Below are 19,120 nucleotides of genomic sequence, written 5' to 3' on the forward strand. Positions count from 1 at the left end.
TCACCCTCCCTTCCCTTGGCTTTGCCCATTTATGAAGAGAACGTGCCACTTGTTCCAACTGGCCACTGCACAGTTCAAGCGCTGGGAAGCACAGTTTGTTAGAGAACTCAACTCCTCCCACCTCTCAGTTTGCTAAGTATGGGCTGAGCTCTGCTGCGCAGATCACACTGGGGCATAGCTGCAGTATTGATCCTTCCTTCCCAGGCCTGACTTAGTCAGGGCTCAGTTTAAACCTGATCTTTGTGTATTGCATGAACTGAAGTTTCCAGGAAGAAAGCACACCCACATTACGGAGTATACAGGGCTAACTGATTAAAACTACGCTGCCAAGCTGCACACCCAGAGTGAGAATATCACTTAATGCTCAGTCACCATCCGTCTCTGTGTCTGGCCTCACGCTCCTGAGACTGTCACATGAAATCTGTTGCACACATTGACTTAACAAACTACCAGTTTCCACCAATTCAGAAACTAAGAATACCATCAGACAACACCTGAAATCTGTAGAACACTGTTTCCTGCTTTGCTGTCACTCACCGAAGCTAACGTTCCTGTCAAAGCATTTGCAAAATGGCTTGACTTATGACTTCTGGTTTGGGGTTTTTGAATTTTGGATGGTGTCCGAGACAGGGTTTCTCTGTTAGCTCCGACTGTCCTGGGACTCACTTTGTACAGCAGTCTGACCTCTAACTCATTGTGATCCCTCTGCCTCTGGATGGTGAAGGCATGCACCACCACCCGGCTTTACGACTTCCCTTTGTTTTTTAGCTACAAAGCTTCATAAAACTGTTTCCATGTTGAGATGTTATTCACTGCAACCCAAATCCATGTTTCCAAGTCATGTCATCTCGAGAGAAAAGTCTTACTCCTTTTGCAGTGAGAGCTGTGCTTTGTACCAACTGTGACTGGAATGTTCTCACAGCATGGGTTTCTGATGTCTGACCAAGCACTTAGGACTTCAAGACCAGGTAAAAGGAGTCGGACAATGTAAAGAGAACTAGATGCCCAACTGCCTCAGCCCCACTCTACCCATCAACCTGATCAATATCTGGTTTGTATTTCACTGCAGTTACCTACTATAAATGTAGCACCAACTACAGAGAGAGGGGTGGAACTAAACAAATTCACTGTTACAATGAATCAGAATAGTGTGTCACACATATAACATGTACTCAATAGAAATCAGCTAGTATCTTCTAGAACTTTATCCTACAATGGGTTTCTATCTTGCCCAAACTATATTCTCTCTCTCTCTCTCTCTCTCTCTCTCTCTCTCTCTCTCTCTCTCTCTCTGTCTGTGTGTGTGTACTGTGTGTGTGTCCATATGTACATGTTTGTTGGTTTTCCTACTCAGAGAAAACCTTCCCATGCAGAAAAAAAAAAGTATTTCTTCCTTCCTATGCAGAGAAAAAGTATTTCTTCACTCCCCAAAGATGTGAAGACTCCAAGACAAAAACTGTGAACTCATGTGGGAAGTCCTTCTGTATATGTGTTGCTTTTATTGGTTGAAGTCAGTGGGAAAATAATAGCTTAGTCTAATACTCAGAACCACAAAAAAATGAAAATAAAGTATTTTTTACATTGCTGTAAAATCTGAGGGATGGGATGATAAACAGAACTTGTTTAAAATGCATCAATCTTCCAAAATATTACTCATGAAATATTTTTACATGAATTGTATTTCCCTTATACTTCTGGTAAGATCTCTCTCTCTCTCTCTCTCTCTCTCTCTCTCTCTCTCTCTCTCTCTCTCTCTCTCTCTCTCTCTCTCTCTTCTCTCCTGTTCTGTTTTTCACAAACTCCTCTGACATTTCAAGACATTACAAAATACGAAAACAGTATTGTTCACATTTACTAACTCCACTTTCAGTGTGTGAGTGCATTGACCCACAAGCTGACCTTTCTTCTCCATCTGTCCTTGACACGGGATTGAAAGCAAATACTAAATAAGATCTAAAACCATGTTAAAAATAAATGTTTATACTTATCAAGAGAAATTGTGACATCAAGGGAAGTAAATGTCATATTGAGAGAGAGACTTCCTGTAATTCAAGGGAAATTCCTTAGCCTTGGGGAGGGTACACATAACAAAAATCACTTAGCAACAGCTGCCATACAAGAGTTCAGGAAATTCAAAACACTCAGAAATTTGGGGGAATTTTTTTTTCAGTCCTGGACCTTGAACCCAGGGCCACAGAAATTCTGGGTAAGTGTTCTATTACTGAGTTGCATTCCCAGATTCTCAGTGGGGAAATTGTAAAGAAAATACACTGCTTTTTGTTGTTTTTGTTTGAGTTCTTGATATTTTAAAATATGATTATTGGTCAAAAGAATCAGTCCCTCAAAATAATAAGGAAATAGATACTTAATTCAAGGTGAATGACAGATATACAAGAATGTGTTTCTATAAATTCATGGTGGGCAGTTTCTTTTCTGCATTACAACTCAGTGGGGGTACTAGTACTGGCTTAGTCCAATACTCAGAACCTCCAAAAACTGAAAATGAAGTATTTCTTAGCTAGCAATGGAATCTGGGGAGGATGAAAGTGAGGGGAAAAAAACAGGATGATTCACTGGAGAACTATTCACAGAAGACGATCCAGTATGGATGTCACATCTCGCCGGCTGGTGGATTGTACAACATGCACTCAATACTCCAATAAGCAAACCAGCAGGCACAGCTCAGGCCTCTGATCTGAAGGAGAATGTAACTTCAGTAGTCATGCTGAGCATAGTAAAATTGTATTGATCTGTTTTGGGGGGTGACTTACAAAGACAGGCCCAGAGACAATTTGACATGAGAAGATAGAAACACTGAAATTGCAGATATTTAATGTAACTGACAGATAAAGGCCAATTGAGTTTTCTTTCCTTTTTACTTTTGAACAATTTCATTTCACTTTTGGTCCATTACCATAATGTCCAGATCTGTAACTTAGTACAGCCACACCTGCCGACTTCACCCACGGTCCTTTGCCCTCAAGTAAACCAGTCCCATCTAGTCAAGCACTATCCAGAAACACCTGCTGGGCTTATTTGTAGACACAAATTTAAAGAGCAGAGACCCACAATGAAATGACTGAAATTCACTGGCATTTCCCGATGCCCAGACCATTACTCAATCACCCATACATTAAAAACATCAATAGGCCAGAGCCTAGGCTACTTAGTGAACACTACTTTTGAAAAGAAGGGGAATTCTAGTTACTCACTACTTGAACCGGATTGGATCAAATTGTGTGAGAAAGAGCCTCTGTAGCAGACTCTGGAATCCATGAAATAACTACTCTTCCCGTACCGAAGAGCTAATGAAAGTAGTTTTCAGTGTTTTGATCCCCAGCCCCCAGCATCATCTTCTTAGATCACAGAGTCCATCAACACTTGCCTGTTCTTTTCAGTCTCCTCCTCATGAGAACTGATGCCTGGAACTCAGATTATAACTCATTTGACTTATTTCAGACAAAGGCCTTTTACGGTAATGCCGATGTCCAGTATGGTTATTTATTTATTATCTTTACTAAAAATGATTTATTATTTTTATTTCATATACATTGGTGTTTTGCCTGCGTGTATGTCTGTGTGAGGGTGTCAGATCCTCTGGAACTGTAATTGCTGACAGTTGGGAGTTGCCATGTGCATGTTGAGAATTGAACCCAGGTCCTCTGGAAGAACAACCATTGCTCTTAACCACTGAGCCATCTCTCCAGCCCCCAGTCTGTTATTTATCCTCATGAACAAAACGTGGATGCCTCACTTAAGCTCATTTATTGCAAGATTTGGTAGAGAGAGAAGGGTGTCCCCTGGAGTCACATCAGTATCCACAAGAGGAGTCGGCTGTTTTTACCCCTCTTCAGAGGGAAAACTCTGCTTGCTCCTGGGGAAATTGTTGAGCTGGTAAAGCACTTGTCCCACGGGCATGAAGACTTGAATTCAAATTCCCAGACACCATGTAAAAGCCACACACCTCGTGTCTGCAATCCCAGGGCTCCTGCCATGAGTCTGGCAGCTAAGACAGAATCCCCAGCAGCTCTCTGGCCAGACAGCTTGTCTCACGAAGAGTCAAAAGAAGAGACCTTGTTTAAAACAAGGTAGATGGCCAAGGCTGACACCTGAAGTTACTATCTGACCTCTGAACCCATACTATAGCCTTCTCACCTGAGTTCACACACACACACACACACACACACACACACACACAGAGAGAGAGAGAGATCAGGAAAATTTTTTTACACTCAGTAGACAATTGCTTTAGTCTCTTCTATTCATGTATCCTCAGTAGTGTGCCTATTTAGGCAGATTAGATGAACAGCTCTTGTGTTTTCATCCAAGGGAAAGGAAAGGGGGGGATATATCCAATGTCATCTGGCTAATTAGAGGAGGTGGGAGACAAAGTTGCCTCCATTAAGCTCCTCTGGAACAGTTGCAAGATCCACAAAATCTGTTTTTAGCTCCGACATTCATCGTGTTGGATGTGTGATGTGTTTTCAATTTAATGATAATTGCCCTTTCCATTTCTTTGATAATTGCCCTCTCTATTATCATTTATGGAGATTCAAATTATAAATCAAGATAAGACAGCCAGAAAAATATTATGATTGTCCCTTCTGAGGCCATCTCAAACTTAAGCAACACTGCCAAAGCCTGAGAATTCAGCTACCTTCATTTGCATGCTTGTGATCATTTTATTTTAGGGTCCACTGGTTTTTCCTAAAGAGGAGGCTACATGACAATAATAGAGCTGAATGATAATGGGAACAGAGGCTATAAACTTAGCTGTGATCCAAGCTATAAGCTTGTATTTGATATGAGACTCCTGCTCTCTTGATGGAACACAAGAAAAGGGAGGAGTGAGGCATGTTTTCTGTAAGGCACTCGTACCCACATGGAAGGTATTTCATAGACCTCTTCTCTCACCAGCTTCTACGCTTGGCCTGTTTGGGGGAAAAATATCCTGGCATTCTACTTATTCAATATAAACCTTGATAAACATGGTGAGATGTGTGGACAGACATGAGAAAGGTTTGATCTAAAATTTCAGGAACTTTCTTCCCCCTACGAAAAAACAAGGGTACTAAAATGTATGCCCAAGAATGACTTGATAGAGGAACCTTGGCACCAGTCAAAATCATTTGATTTCAGGATATTGGAAAGTGCTTTGTTTTCTAGAGATCCATTATTAAAAACTAAATTGCACAAATTTAGAATAGAGGTTTACACTAGAAACAAACAAAATACAGAACTAGTCATTTCTAATTGTTGTGGTACAATTTTATTTTCTATTGGTGTGATTGTTTTTGAGACCAGGATGGAACTCATACTTGAGCTTTCTTAAAGTGTTGTTGTCTCTGAGTTATGAATGCCATTGAGACTGATATACATCATGTCTTTCCACATCTACTGTGATACCATATTTGTAGCTAACATGGTAAATATTCATAGATAATTACTAATGGGATGTGGAGAATTCAATGAGCATGCCCCCCATAAGCTTATACATTTCCATGTTTGTTCTCCAGTTGGTGGAACTGTTTGGGAGAAATTAGTAGGTACAGCCTTGTTGGAGAAGTTGGGTCACTGGGGTCAGGGTCTGAGGTGTCAAAAGCCAATGTCATTTTCAGTTAGTTCTCTCTGCCTCATGCTTGTGGATCAAGATGTGAATTTGTAGTAGGAAGCTTTTCATTCATTCAGAATTTTGGTGAGATGGGCATAGATGTAACCTGAGCTCACTTTTGGCTCCATTAGCAGCTATGGAATTTAAGTGGTTATCTTTTACCCTCTGAAGTATAATTATTACCCCTTCAGTGTCTTCCTGTTGAGAATAGAGCACAAAATCCTTAGGGTCCTTTACCCAATATATTTGTCCTAGATTTCTTTAAACTGGATCCCTAAGTATTTCTGCTTAAAGGCTCTCAAATGGGTGACATTTGACTCTATCGCCTGCTCATTCCTGCTCACTACACATGTCTTCATGGCATCTCAAACTCTGAGTCATGTGTATGAAATTGTGCAACTGAAGGTTACTGAATACACAACGGACAAAAATCAATTCAGAATCAAACAGAATATGAGTACAAGGTGTATCTGGCAGTGCTGGCCCATGCTGCATCATGAGGCTTCACGACAGCCTTGGTCCTGAGCACAGCATACACTGTACTATGCAGGGTTTTACATACACACACACACACACACACACACACACACACACACACACACACACACTAATAGCAAAGCTGCCTGAACCTCCTCGGCTCCTGTGCTGGCTTGTTTTACACCAGTTTAACACAAGCTATAGTCTTCTGTTGAGAAAATGCCTCTGTAAATCTAGCTGTAGCAAGCCTGTAGGGAATTTTCTTAATAAGTGATTGATGGGGGAAGGCCCAGTGGATGGAGCCACCCCTGACCTGATGGTCCTGCATTCTGTCAGGAAGCAAGCCAAGCAAGCTACAAGAAGCAAGCAAGTAAGCAGGACCCTTCCATGGCCTCTGCATCAGCTCTTGCCCTGTTTGAGTTCCTGCCCTGAATTCCTTCAATAAAGGACTATTACAATGTGCAAGTATAAACCAAATAAACCTTTTCCTTACTGGAAAAGTCAGGGTTCTCTAGAGGAACAGAACTTACAGAATTAATTTCTCTATATAGAAAGGAAATTTATTAGAAGGGCTTACAGGCTATGGTCCAATTAATCCAACAAGGGCTACTTATGAACAGGAGGGCCAAGAATCCAGTAATCCAAGAACCAGTCCTTGAGGCTGAATGTCTCAACTGGCCATCAGTATATGCCAGAATCCTGATGAAATGAACTGTGATGCCAGTGAAGGAATGGGCTTACTAACAAGCAAGAGCAAGCAGGCAGAGGGTGGGCATTCTTCTCACTCTCTTTATATAGGCTGCCAGCAGAAGGGGTGGTCCAGATTAAAGGTGGAGTTTTCCACCTCAAAAAAAAAATCTGGATTAAAGGTTTATCCTCCCACCTGATCCAGATCAGAAGTGGATCTTTCCACTCCTACTGTTTTAAGTAAGAAAACAATCCCTTACAGGTGTGCCCAGTCATTTGGGTTTTAGTTAATACCAGATGTCATCAAGTTGACAACCAAGAATAGCATTCACCTCTCCCCAGCTTGCTTTTGATCATGATGCTTCATGACAGCAATAGTAGCCCTAACAAGGATAGTCCTTAGGAGACAACAGGATGCTATGCATTTCAGTGTTTGTCTGGGTCATACAAACTTTTCTGCTCCTGTAGAAGCATACTGGTTTAACAATGAAAAACCAAAGTTTTTCATGTTTTTCTATGGCTATTCCTTACCACCTAAGGCTTAGTTTATCTGAAGGGATTGTGTCACACTGTTTGATTTTTAAAATTACTGTTTGGCTTGCTGATGTGAGTTAAAAAACACAAATCATCACATATGTTTTGGTCTGGGATTGGGATTAGACTTCCTGTAGTTTCTGAAACAGCCCTAAATATATTGCTTCTTCTTTATGATGTGTTTATCTGAAGACTTGGTCCTAGCATTGTATAAAACTACAACACTAATCAGCACTGGGAAACACTGAAGCTGCTGTGAGCCCTACAGTGCCAGATAGCCAGCCATGGCTTGGTTTGCACGCAAATACAAATGAGCTCACCCATCTCGTTAGTATCCAAGCTTCCTTTGGTCTTTACTAAATGCTGTAATTATCTGTATATGAAAGCATTGTTTTATAACATTTTTGGGATCTATTATCAGTAAGTACTCTATTTGTTTATGATATATGTTTTAACTCTATTTTTTATTGTTAACAAACTGTCAATTGAACTCGGGGTCTAGCACATGCTAGGCAAGCTCTCTACTGTTGAGCCATATTTCTGGTTTGTGTTTCTGTTTTATATACGTACACACCCAGGATGGTATATGATTTTCTCCAGTGAAACAAGAGCACAAGTGGAAAAAGGTTTTGAAACTCTGTGAAGATGATTTTACTTCAACTTGATGCGAGCTAAAGTCATCTGAGAGACTGGAACCTCAGAAAATGTCTCATAAATCAGGCTGTAGGCAAGCAAGCCTGTAAGACATTTACTTAATTGGTGATTGGTGGAGGAGGGCCCAGTCCACTGTAGATGGTGCTGCCCCTGGGCTGGTGGTCCTGGGTTCTATAAGAAGCAGGATACACAGGTCATGAAAATCAAGCCAATAAGCAGCACCCCTCCATGCTGTCTGCATCAGCTCCTGTCCTGCTTGAGTTCCTATGTTGACTTCCTTTGATGATGAACGGGAATATGGAAGCGTAAGTCAAATAATCCCTGTTTTCCTCAAGTTGCTTTTTGTTTCATGACAGCAATAGTAACCCCAACTAAGATAGTCTCTGTATGAATATCACTTTCCCAAGGCAGGGCAGTCTTTCCTGATAGCTTCTCCCTTTCCCTCTTACAAGAGGCCTGGGCCCCTCCAATAAACGCAATAGACGCATGAGTACTTGCTGAAAGTGGAGCACACTTCTTTTTCATGATGCTATTTGAATACTATTAAAACTTCCACTTTCACCTGTGCTTTTTAGGCCTCTTCCAGTCAACTGTAGCCCCAGGAGTGGACTCATTTCACTAATGAACTCTGAGCAGATAATCTGTAGGACATTTGGTTTTGTTATAAGCAATTCTTTTTGGAAAACTAGCTCATCCTGGGCTGAGTGGGTAGCTTAGTGGTGGAGTGCTTGTTCAGAATGCTTGAGGCCCTGGGTTCAATGGTCAGAGCTGTAAAAAGTCAACAACCAGTTCCCTGCTTTCTCCATGTGCACAGTTGTCAAGGACAGGGACTCTCAAGTAGAATAAAACTTGAAGTTTGCTTCTGCCAGGCATAAGATGTGGCCTTTGCAAACTTTCTGCCCTTCCAGATTCTAATTCATGAAGTAGAGTTTACAACAAAATTGATTTCCTAAGGGCCATCATGAAAATTAAGTAAATTTAATTAAATTTAAGTAAATCCTGCTAAGGGCTTACAGTAGTGAAAAGAGTCTGCCACCAGCCCCGCTCACCTCCCCTCAAACCGGGCTGCCTTCTTTCCCAGAATCCCCACTTCTGTGAAGGCTTACTCTCTTCTTTAGCTTTGGTGGTTTTAGACCTTCTCAGCTTTAACCACCTCATACATTAGAAAGACGCTGAAATCTTTCATCCTTCTTCAATTCCTAATTTATAACCTTGTGGTTGTGGCTGTTGCTGCTGTCCCATGAGACTTTCTGACACAGCAAACAGAAAGGATCACACCTACGTTCATTATCACCTCTCTACACTGGCTCTTTCCTTCGAACATCTGCAGTTTTGCTGGTAGCCTCCCAGCTTCTACTGTAGGGCCCATGTTTCTAATTTATCTATGTCTACCCCTTCTCCTTTTACTGCTCTTCTCAGCAGTGGCCAACTCCTACTGACTGTCTCTGAAATACTTCTTGGGTATTTTGAGTCCTTTTATTTCCCACTGCTACTATCTCATGTAGGTTCTCATTAATCACCTTCTTCTCCAGACCACGGTAGCCCACGGCCAATCTTCCCAACCTTAGACACAGTTTAAACATACCAGGAAAAGTTCCCCCAGCCTGAATCTCTCCTCATGCACATTCTCTGTTTTTTTTTATGTTACTATTGTCTCCTTGCCATGCGAACACTGACCTTCACAAACTTCTTAACTTCTGCATCTTAAATACCTAATTAATGGTTGTTCTAAATAGTCTAATTACTATTCATTGCCTCATTTTTATCATATAGTTATGGTATACTATTGATATGACATACTGTTCTTCAGAATAACATTATATTTTAAGTAAGTATTGCTGACATTATTGGTTGAATTAATTGTTGATTAAATTTATTTTCTATCCTCACTCTAATTAAAACTACAGACATTTCATGGGCCAAAATTGGATTTCTGGCCCATTCACTCTCTGCTCAAACATAATCATCCCTGTTCCCAACTGATTGCCTATTGGTTAATGTCCCCATCCTAGAGCCAAGCCCTCAATTAAGAGGGCAAACTTCTTTCTCTGAATACGCCAATCAGCTCAGAATACTCTAAGAGCTGTTTTAATTGGAGAAATGACAGCGTTAGTGGTGATAGCAAAAGCCTCCTCAGGCTGTGTCATGCAAGATGATAGAGTGGAATTGGCCCTGCTCCTCAAGGGAAGGTCCAGACATGTCACCACCACAGTCTAGGCAGGAGAGCAAGAGAACAAGATGTACACATTTAAGACAATGGAGTTTGCTTAAAACTTTGGAAGGTAAAAATGTCTTTATTTGGAAATAAGGCAGCCTGAAGGCTTCCCCATTTAGTTAAAAAGCTTTTCCTGCCAGGTGGTCATGGCACACACCTTTAAACCCAGCGCTCAGAAGACAGAGGCAGATAGGTTCCTGAATTCGAGGTCAGCCTGGTCTACATGGTGAGTTCCAGGACAGCCGGGGCTACACAGAGAAACCCTGTTTCAAAAAACTACAACAAAACCCACCATCTTTTCCCGTGCCTCTCCTCCAGAAGAAAGAACACCAGAGACTTTCCCTTCTAAACTGATACTGCTGTAATTCTTGAATATCTTTTGTGATTTGTGTGCTCTTCTCTATGTTCACCCATCATTTTGCTCATTTGCATTTCCATTTGGCAGATGAAAAATGTTGCTTTCATAGTGTTGGGAACTTACTGTTTCTTCATTCTTCCTGAAAACCTGCCTACATTATAGTTTAAAGAACACTATTTCTTACTAGGCTTTTAGAGTCTTCATTCTGTATTGGTAAACACAAATATTACCATTACATGAATCAAGTAGTTATCTTCATTAGCCTTAATGTATTAAAATGTTATCTATTGTTTGGAGCTTGGAAATTTTTTAAGAGGAACTAATTTCAAAATATGAAGAAAGTAGTACCTGTAATATCATCTATTTGGGAGGCTGAGGCAGGGCAATTGCTGAATTGGGGAGATTGTGGCCAACTTCATTGAAAAAGTAAGAATTTGGGGGAAAATCCTAAAGAACCATTTTCTTGAATAGTTCATTTCGTTTCATTTTATTAATTATTATTATATGGAGCTACCATTGAACTCACTCTGTAACTCAGTTTATGACCTTGAACTTGCCATACAATTGATTCCACCTTCCAAGTGTCAAGATTATAGACAGGCAGCAATAAGCTCCACTTTCTGCAGAGCAGAAGATAAGGATTAAACTTTGCCTTGTGCATGCTACTCAAAGCACTCTACAAACTGACCTACATCCCCAATCCCCGTTTACTCACCATTTGAAGGTCAAACCCTTTAACCTCATTCGCCTACCCTTTCTTTATTTTTATTTTAAAGATGTTCTTTTATGATGTTCTGCCTGCATGTGTCCCTACAAGCCAGAAAATGACACTAGATCTCATTACAGTTGGATTATAAGCCGCCCATGTGTTTGCTGAGAATTGAACTCAGGATCTCTGGGAGAGCAGTCAGTGCTCTTAACCACTGAGTCTTTTCTCTCCAGTCCTCACTTTCCCTGTCTGTCTTGTGTTTGAACTCAGAATGTGCTTATTTATATCTTCCAATTCATGTCAGACTTATCATGTGTATATTGACCTCTCAAATTATTCTGGTCTCAAAAACTTTACTTTCTTGCTTCTTCTCAATTCATTTCACATGAAACAAAGAATAAGAGATATATAAGTTTACTATCATCTTTAAATTCAATAAACAACTTCAAATTATATAAATGAGGAGATGGAACTATAACTGACTGGTAGAAAATCTGCTTAGCAAGTGTGAGGTCCTGGATTAATTCCGCAGCCCCACAGATATTAAAATAAAATATGCAAAAGGTTAGCCCATCTTGGAATCTTGCACTTTAGAAAACTGCTAGGGAAGTCTTTTTATTAGAAAGTAGATTCTCAGGCAGCATCTTGATTAACCTCATTTCTGTCTCGGGCCAGAAATGCTGCTTCATTTTCTGCTACAGGTTTGAGACTCGCTTGATAGAAAATCCATCCATCTACACATTGCTTAATTAGGAATGAATTTTAAGTATTCAGAAGCTACACATGATACTTTGGCTCCCAGAGACAGAAAGGAGCAGGAGAACCGTAATTAACTAGCCGGCTGCCATCCCAGAGCTTTAAGCAAGGTAAACAACTTACTTTGCCTTTTCCTTCCCGAGTTAGCAAGTTACCACTGACAAGGTAATTCAGACTAGAATAAGAGTGTGCAAAGCTGACAGAAAGACGTTCCTTGAGACCAATTAACTGCTGACCCCTCAACTGGCCGTAGTTACTAACGGTGCATGGCGTTAAGATGTCATGCTTTCCCTTTATAGGAAGAACAGGAAGGAAGGAGAGGATGAAAATGAGAGTCGGGTATGGTGGTGCACATCTTTTATCTCAACATTTTAGCATCAGAGGCAGTGAGAATCAAGTATTTATGGCCAGCTTGACACATAAGAGACTTTGTCTCAAGATACAAAAAGGGAGAGCCTGCCATGAGTATTTCTTTGCTGCTTAGGTGAGGTACTTTGATGATCTCCCCTTAGTAGGCAAGGCACTTTGATGACCTCTCCTTAGTAGGCAAGGCACTTTGATGACCTCCCCTTAGTACCTACACTTCCCATGAAAGTCAGGAGTTAAGAAAAAGCTGAAAAAAACATGTAGTAGCTACTGCAGGAAAAGTTCAACTACCAATATGCCAGTACCTCCTCACCTCTTCTACTGGTGAGGAGGTACTGGCTTTCCTTTGGGAATTCCAAGTAGTTATTTGAATCTTGGTCATTTGCAGCTGACAACTTGCCCAGACAAGTGAGCCTTCCCCAGTTCTTTGGGAAAGAGTAGTCAACACCTAAAAGAGTCAGAGGTTCTCAAAATGAGTAGAGTTAACAAGTGAAATTTGTATCTTATCTACATGTCTTTAGAGAATCACCACTTTGGATCTGAGGGATAGAATTAGTTCAGAGGAGAGAAACGTCACTAAATGCATTAAATATTTCTGGAATTCCAGTTGACTTTCACTTTACATAGCTCCTGTCTTCCGGCATGTCTGTCTTCCACTCCCTGCCCATGGAGGCTGGATTTCTGATTCATCCTCACACCTGTGTGTGCCAGAGGAGCAGATGCCCAGATTCTCGGGGTCAGAGTTGGGCCCTGGTCCTCCTGTCACTCTGCAGAAAGGAGGGATTTGGCAGCGTGGTATCTGCTTGCTGATGGCTGGCTTGGATTTGTATGTTTCAAGTGAGCAGGTGGTATCAATGGCTACCTAATGACTAAGATAAGCGTGAAATAGATCTTCTGATTAACCTGTCTCCCCAGGTGGGTGGCAGCACGCTCCTCCCTCCTGGGTTGAGTTACATTGTTCATTTCCAGGAATCATTTGTAGCCTTTGCTCTCTTCATTTTCGCTGATTCCTCCAAAATCGCATACAAACATGGCGGTTCTGCTGCCTGGCATTCCTCCGTATTAGTAGCCACCTTCATTCCTAGACTCTCAAGCTAGACACTTAGCTAACATTTATTGGTGCACACTAGAGAACTTTCAATTCTCTTGATCTTTTCATGCTGAATTTGAACTGCTGGGTGTTGTTTTTGTTCTAGGTTGACAAGCCACTTCCTCTAAACTCCACAACTCATTCTGATGACTATGGAGCCTACATAGTTTCCAGTGATAAACGATGAATTTCAAAGTAAGTCACATTATGATTTTCGCTACCTGTGAATTCAAGCATTGTGTACAAGTGTGGTGCTTTGCCTGTGGGTGGTTTTCTGAGTCATGACGTTCAACACACCTTTATTTCAGGGTAAAATTATGGTCGCAGGTAGAGATGAAAATGTGAGTCACTGAATGTGTGGTTTCTTGTTAGTTGCTGTCTGTTGGCTGCCTACATATCCGGGTTTTGTGAAAAAGGATTCTTTTGGTGGTAGGACACTCTGGCCTCGGAATGTGAGCAGGCATCACAAGTCACAGTTAAGGAGAGATGCATTAGAATTGTGTGGAGCAGCAAGCCAGGAAAATGCATTCCTTTGTAAAGGGATAAAATGCCCCAGTTGGGCTTCTCCCAAGGATGCCGGTTGATGGAATAGGATGGGCTAAAGGCTTTAATAGAAGATGCTGGTTGAAAAAGTGGAATGAAGTTCTTTATAAGAGAAGGTTTCATGCATCTAACTCACTGTTCATCACTGCCTGTTGTTTTCCTGGTGAGAGTAATTCTTAGAAGCGACCCCTCTCCAAGACAGTGTTTGGCTATATCTGTAACAACTAAAAAGTCTAGGCTTTGACACAAACCTGAATTTAATTTGTGTTATTTTAATACCAAATGGTGGTCCTGCCATTATCTAGTTACATAACTATGGGCTTCAGGTTTCTTGTCTACAAACTCAGAGAAGAACAGTAGACTTTCTGGCAAGCTGTGGAAGAACACAATCAAGCCAGTATATTGAGAACACTTGAACTATTGCTGATGCATAGCAAGCATGAAATTTACTGGTTAGCTGCAGTGCTCTCATTGAATCATCTGTTTGTCTCTCAACTCCTATAGGCTGAAAACTTGATCATTGTCAGTATTACTATTATTGATGTTTGTGGATATCATGATTAATTTAATAGAACAGATTTTAGTAGTGGTGTGGGTGATGTTACTGGGATGTAACCAGTACCCCCCACAGGCTAAACTCTCTCTAAACCTGTGGGAATTATTAAAGAAATCAAACTCACAAATGTCTCTCTCCTTAAAGGAGTTGCAACATGTTTTCATGGAATGCCAGGAAGGAGAGTAATTGGCATTCCATTGCCTCTGAATGCGTGCTGGCGAGCCCCAAGGTGACAGGAGGTATCAAGTGATCTGAAAGTGGGGTGCATTCCTGCCAGCACACAGTGTAGTGGGAGAAGCAATTAGAAGGCTCGTTGCCATCTTGGAAACATGCAAACATCAATTGGCATAGCATTTCAGGAAGCTGAATGGAAAGGAGACTGCAAAACAAAAAGCCTTTCAGGGGGCGAAGGCAGTGCTTCCAAATCACAGTGATGATTATGGCCACCATTAGAGTTTAATGAGCCTATGGACAGCTAATGACTTCATCTCTCTGGTAAACTTGCCAATTGCCCATGTTTCTATCAACATCCCTCCTTCTCTTCTGAGGAGCAAAATCATGGTGCTATTAGCCAGACAAGAACAGTCATGGCTTAATTCCTCCATATTGCTTTCCTTTAGGGACTGGCAGTAGCAAACCAGAGAAAAGAACACGGGGCACCATTTTTTAGAACCCTAGACCATCATCAGTGTTCAGTGCAAAGTTGAACTTTGCACTGCCTTAGGACCTACATTCCTCACCTCTAAAATGTTTTTCTTGGTCACTGTCTTGCTTATGGGCACACAGAGATGAATCACATGCTATTTCCAAAAATGATATTAAAGATAGCCTATGCCAGTTGGGTAGTGGTGGCACATGCCTTTAATCCCAGCACTCAGGAAGCTGAGGCAGGTGGATCTCTGTGAGTTTGAGACCAACCTGGTCTACAAGAGCTAGTTCCCAGGACAGCTATGACTGTTACATAGAGGAACACTCTCTCAAAAAGTAAACAAACAAAAAAATAGCATATGCCATTGAAATGTTCGTATTATGTAGAAGTACCATTTATTTTGCTTAAAATGTATTGCAAAAGCTATCTTTATTTTAGACATATTTTCATTAGTAATCAAATATAGAATTTGATATTTTAAGTTTAAATAAGTGGTCTACTAAGTTATCAAAAATAGTAAGTATAATAAGATCTAAATGGATATCATAATCGTCTTGATTAACCATACTATTATAATTTGTGTATGTGTGTATGGCCCTAGGGTTTTAATTTAGGTTACATATATGCAAAATATATCCTCTGAAACTGAGCTATACCCAACCTGATACTCTGATCATATTCATAATGGATAGTATTAGCCAATATTAATGTTCATTGTCAAAGGCAAAAGGCAAAGTTGGCAAAATAGAAATAGTAGGTACAAGTCTTACTAATAAGTTGATGGGTAAAATATTTTTTGATAAAAATAAAAGATACTCCTCTCCTTTGTGATTCTGAGATACTTCTTTTATTGTTTTATTTTGTAAATATAAGCCAGTATGTATAATGTCCTAAAAGAATACATTGAAGGCAATGTAATTATGTAGAGTTGTGTTAATATTAAGACAATTCTTTTCATGTAATACTTTAAAAATTCTAAGTAACTTCTACAGCAAAGTAGTCAAATATCATTTTTCAATCTAATTCTTTCAGTAAACTGATTACCATGGCAACATAAAGAGCAGGGACAAATGTCTGTTGAGTTGAGGGAGCAGGTTGGGCTTTAGTCCCAAATTGTCAGTGGTACTTTCTGAGTGATTTAGGGTAATTAGCAGTTATCTGGCTAAGATCTTTGATATAATTTTAAGAAATGGTAAAAAGAACACCAAAATTGGAGAGTAATGTTTAGAGAGAAACTCCTAAGCAACAAAAATATTTAGCACGCCATCAATCCTAAATCTGCTGTCTTCTACTCCTTAGACATCAAGAGGAGAAGGTTAGTTTAAGAGTATATCCTTCATGTCCTGATTTCCTTTTCTATTACTATGACAAAACACCCTAAGAAAGCAGCTTAGGGGAGAAGGGATTTCTTTGGGCACCCAATTCCAGGTCGTAGCCCATCACAACCGGAAGCAGCAGGAACTTGAGTGAGGTGTCTACCTTGCATTGGCAGTCAAGAGGTAGAGTGTGATAAATGCCTGTGCTTTTGTGGAATCCAAAGTTTGGTGCTACCGACAGTGAGCAGGCCCTCTCCCATCAATTAACCCAGTGAGAATTTTCCCCCACCAATGTGCCCAGCACTCCATCTCCCAGGTGACTCTAGACCTCATTAAGCTGACAGTTGAGATGAACCACCACTCTCCAACAAAAACATGTAAACTAAATCTAATTTATTTTTGGTTTCATACAGAGATCTCTGCGGTTTCTTTGTGCAAATAAAGTCAGCATATAAAAATATTCAAATGCAAGACATGAAGAATGTGCATGTTCAGCCACAGTGATACATTCTTTTATGAAACCTGTGGTTCTTAAGGAACAGAGTTTAGATGTACTATATTTTGCTGGGATAAACTGTAAGAGACAACATGCTTGTGTATGTATGCCATGAACTGTCTCATCACTGAAAGCAAGACAGAGGAGTTGACTGAGCTGGGCAGCTTACCGGAGAGCTAGAAAAATCCTAGCTAGGAGTGTTTGACCCTGCAGGCAAAAAAAAAAAAGGCCTAAAATCCATCTGTGAAAATCCCTAGCTTAGTGGCAATCAGGGACTCCTTTCATGGTCAACAGGATGAAGAGGGGAAATCCTTTCCCAGACAGGCACCTCCACTGCTGACTTTCCACAGTGGTCCTGTGAACAAAAACTGTTTACTATAGTTTGAATGTGAAATGGTCCTTACAGACTCACATGTTTGAATGTTTAGGCCCCAGCTGGTGTTCTGTTTTGGGAAGCTGCCAAAAATTAGGAGGTGAGGCCTCATTGGCAGACACAGACTACAAGGGGCCGGGGGTCAGTAAGCTCACCTCCACGTCTAGCTCTCTGCTTCTTAATCAGGCAATATGTGACATGTTGCCTATTAAGCCAGTATGGCCACCTGGATTTCCTCATAATTGGCCATGTCCCTTCAACCATAAGCCCAAATCCATCTCCCTCTCATAAGATGTGTCTGTCCAAGTGCTCCCTGTCCTTGACCACAGGGATGAGTTCAAGGAAGACTTAGCGAGTATCCATCAGCCACCAGCATCCTTCCTGAGGTCTCTTTCCTTCACCATTTTTTGGCCCTCAGGATGCTTTCTACTACCTTCTGGACTGCCCCAGTCCCCCTTTTAGTAAAGCAGGTACCACTGACCTTAACACTCTTGAGTCTCTTTCATGCCTTGCTCTGTGAATTAACTCTTTACCATCTAAGGGGAGGGGATTTTGTGTGTGTGTGTGTGTGTGTGTGTGTGTGTGTGCGTGTGTGTGTAGGGGTGAGATTATTCTCATGTAAATAATAAAAAACTTGACCCATATAAAGAAAACTAAAAATTGTCTGTTCATGATAGAATCTTAAATTGCATGTGTTGTCAAATTACAGTGTAGGAATGACAGTGGCCCTTTCTCTAACTCCTGGGTTGTGATTTAAAAGTAGAGCACAGTCGGGCACAGCTCATGAGGCTCATGCCTTTGTTGTCTAAGAACCTGGGAAGCTGAGATAGGTGTGCATGCATTTAGACCAGCTTAGGTTATGCGCGAGTTCCAGGACAACCTGGGCTATAGAAGGAGACCTTTTCAAAACAATACAAACAACAGCAGAAGCCAAAAAATACCGGCCAAAGTAACCCCTCCCCAAACAAAACACAAACAAGCAAAAAGTCTATCTCATGGTGGAAGAGAAGGTGAACAATTGTTGCTGGAGACTAGGAAGGGCAAAGAGGGAGGTGGAATGGTTATACGAACAGAAAGACTTGGAGAAATTAGGATTCATTTTTGTATCTTATAGCACAGTGGAATGAGTTGTTGGTTATGGCAATCTGGGGTGAATTTTAAAATAATTAAAACAGTATGAAAGTTCCAAAGAGAACTTATTACCACTTGAGGAGGGGGAGGTGTCTGCCTACTGCAATGCTGTCATAACTAGAGTGCTGAACACCAGTATGGAGTGACCATGTTGTCACGTAAGATGTATAGAAGATGGCTTCCTTCGTGATTTGTGATTTGTATTTCTGTGTGTTCATGTGTGAGTATGTCTATGTTTTTATGTATGTTCATCTGAGTGAAACTAGAAGAGGGTACTGGATACCTTAGAGCTGGAATCGTAAGCCATTTTAAGTGGCCTGATGTGGGTGCTAGGTGCCAAACTGAAAGAGTTCTCTGAAAGAGCAGCAAACTTTCTCTTAATCCCAGAGCCATCTCTCCAGGTCTAAAATATTATCTTGCTTATACTCATAAGGCTCTGGTTTTTAGCTCCACTGCTGAAAAAAATGAATAAATGAATGCATGAATGAATGGACAAATAAAAAGAAAGTCAGTGAGACATTCAGTGGAGAAATGAGCTTGCTGCCAAGCTTGCCAACTTGAGTTCAATGCCAAGGAGACACATAGTGAAAGGAAAGAAT

The 19,120-nt window shown here is 40.8% G+C and overlaps 1 protein-coding gene and 1 long non-coding RNA gene across 2 annotated transcripts in view; one reads left to right on the forward strand and one right to left on the reverse strand.

The window, feature by feature from the left end:
* Adgrl2 (adhesion G protein-coupled receptor L2) overlaps positions 1-19,120 on the forward strand; it is a 612,895-nt gene that overhangs the window by 112,157 nt on the left and 481,618 nt on the right. Inside the window, exon 2 of the mRNA XM_075981092.1 lies at positions 13,564-13,652. The gene's annotated coding sequence lies outside the window, so the exon portion shown is untranslated. The remainder of the gene's footprint in view (positions 1-13,563; positions 13,653-19,120) is intronic.
* Positions 1-19,120, reverse strand: part of LOC142854806 (uncharacterized) — a 91,655-nt gene that overhangs the window by 28,198 nt on the left and 44,337 nt on the right. The gene's annotated exons all lie outside the window — the stretch shown is intronic.

Source organism: Microtus pennsylvanicus, chromosome 7 (genome assembly GCF_037038515.1).
Source record: "Microtus pennsylvanicus isolate mMicPen1 chromosome 7, mMicPen1.hap1, whole genome shotgun sequence".
Lineage (NCBI taxonomy): Eukaryota > Metazoa > Chordata > Mammalia > Rodentia > Cricetidae > Microtus > Microtus pennsylvanicus.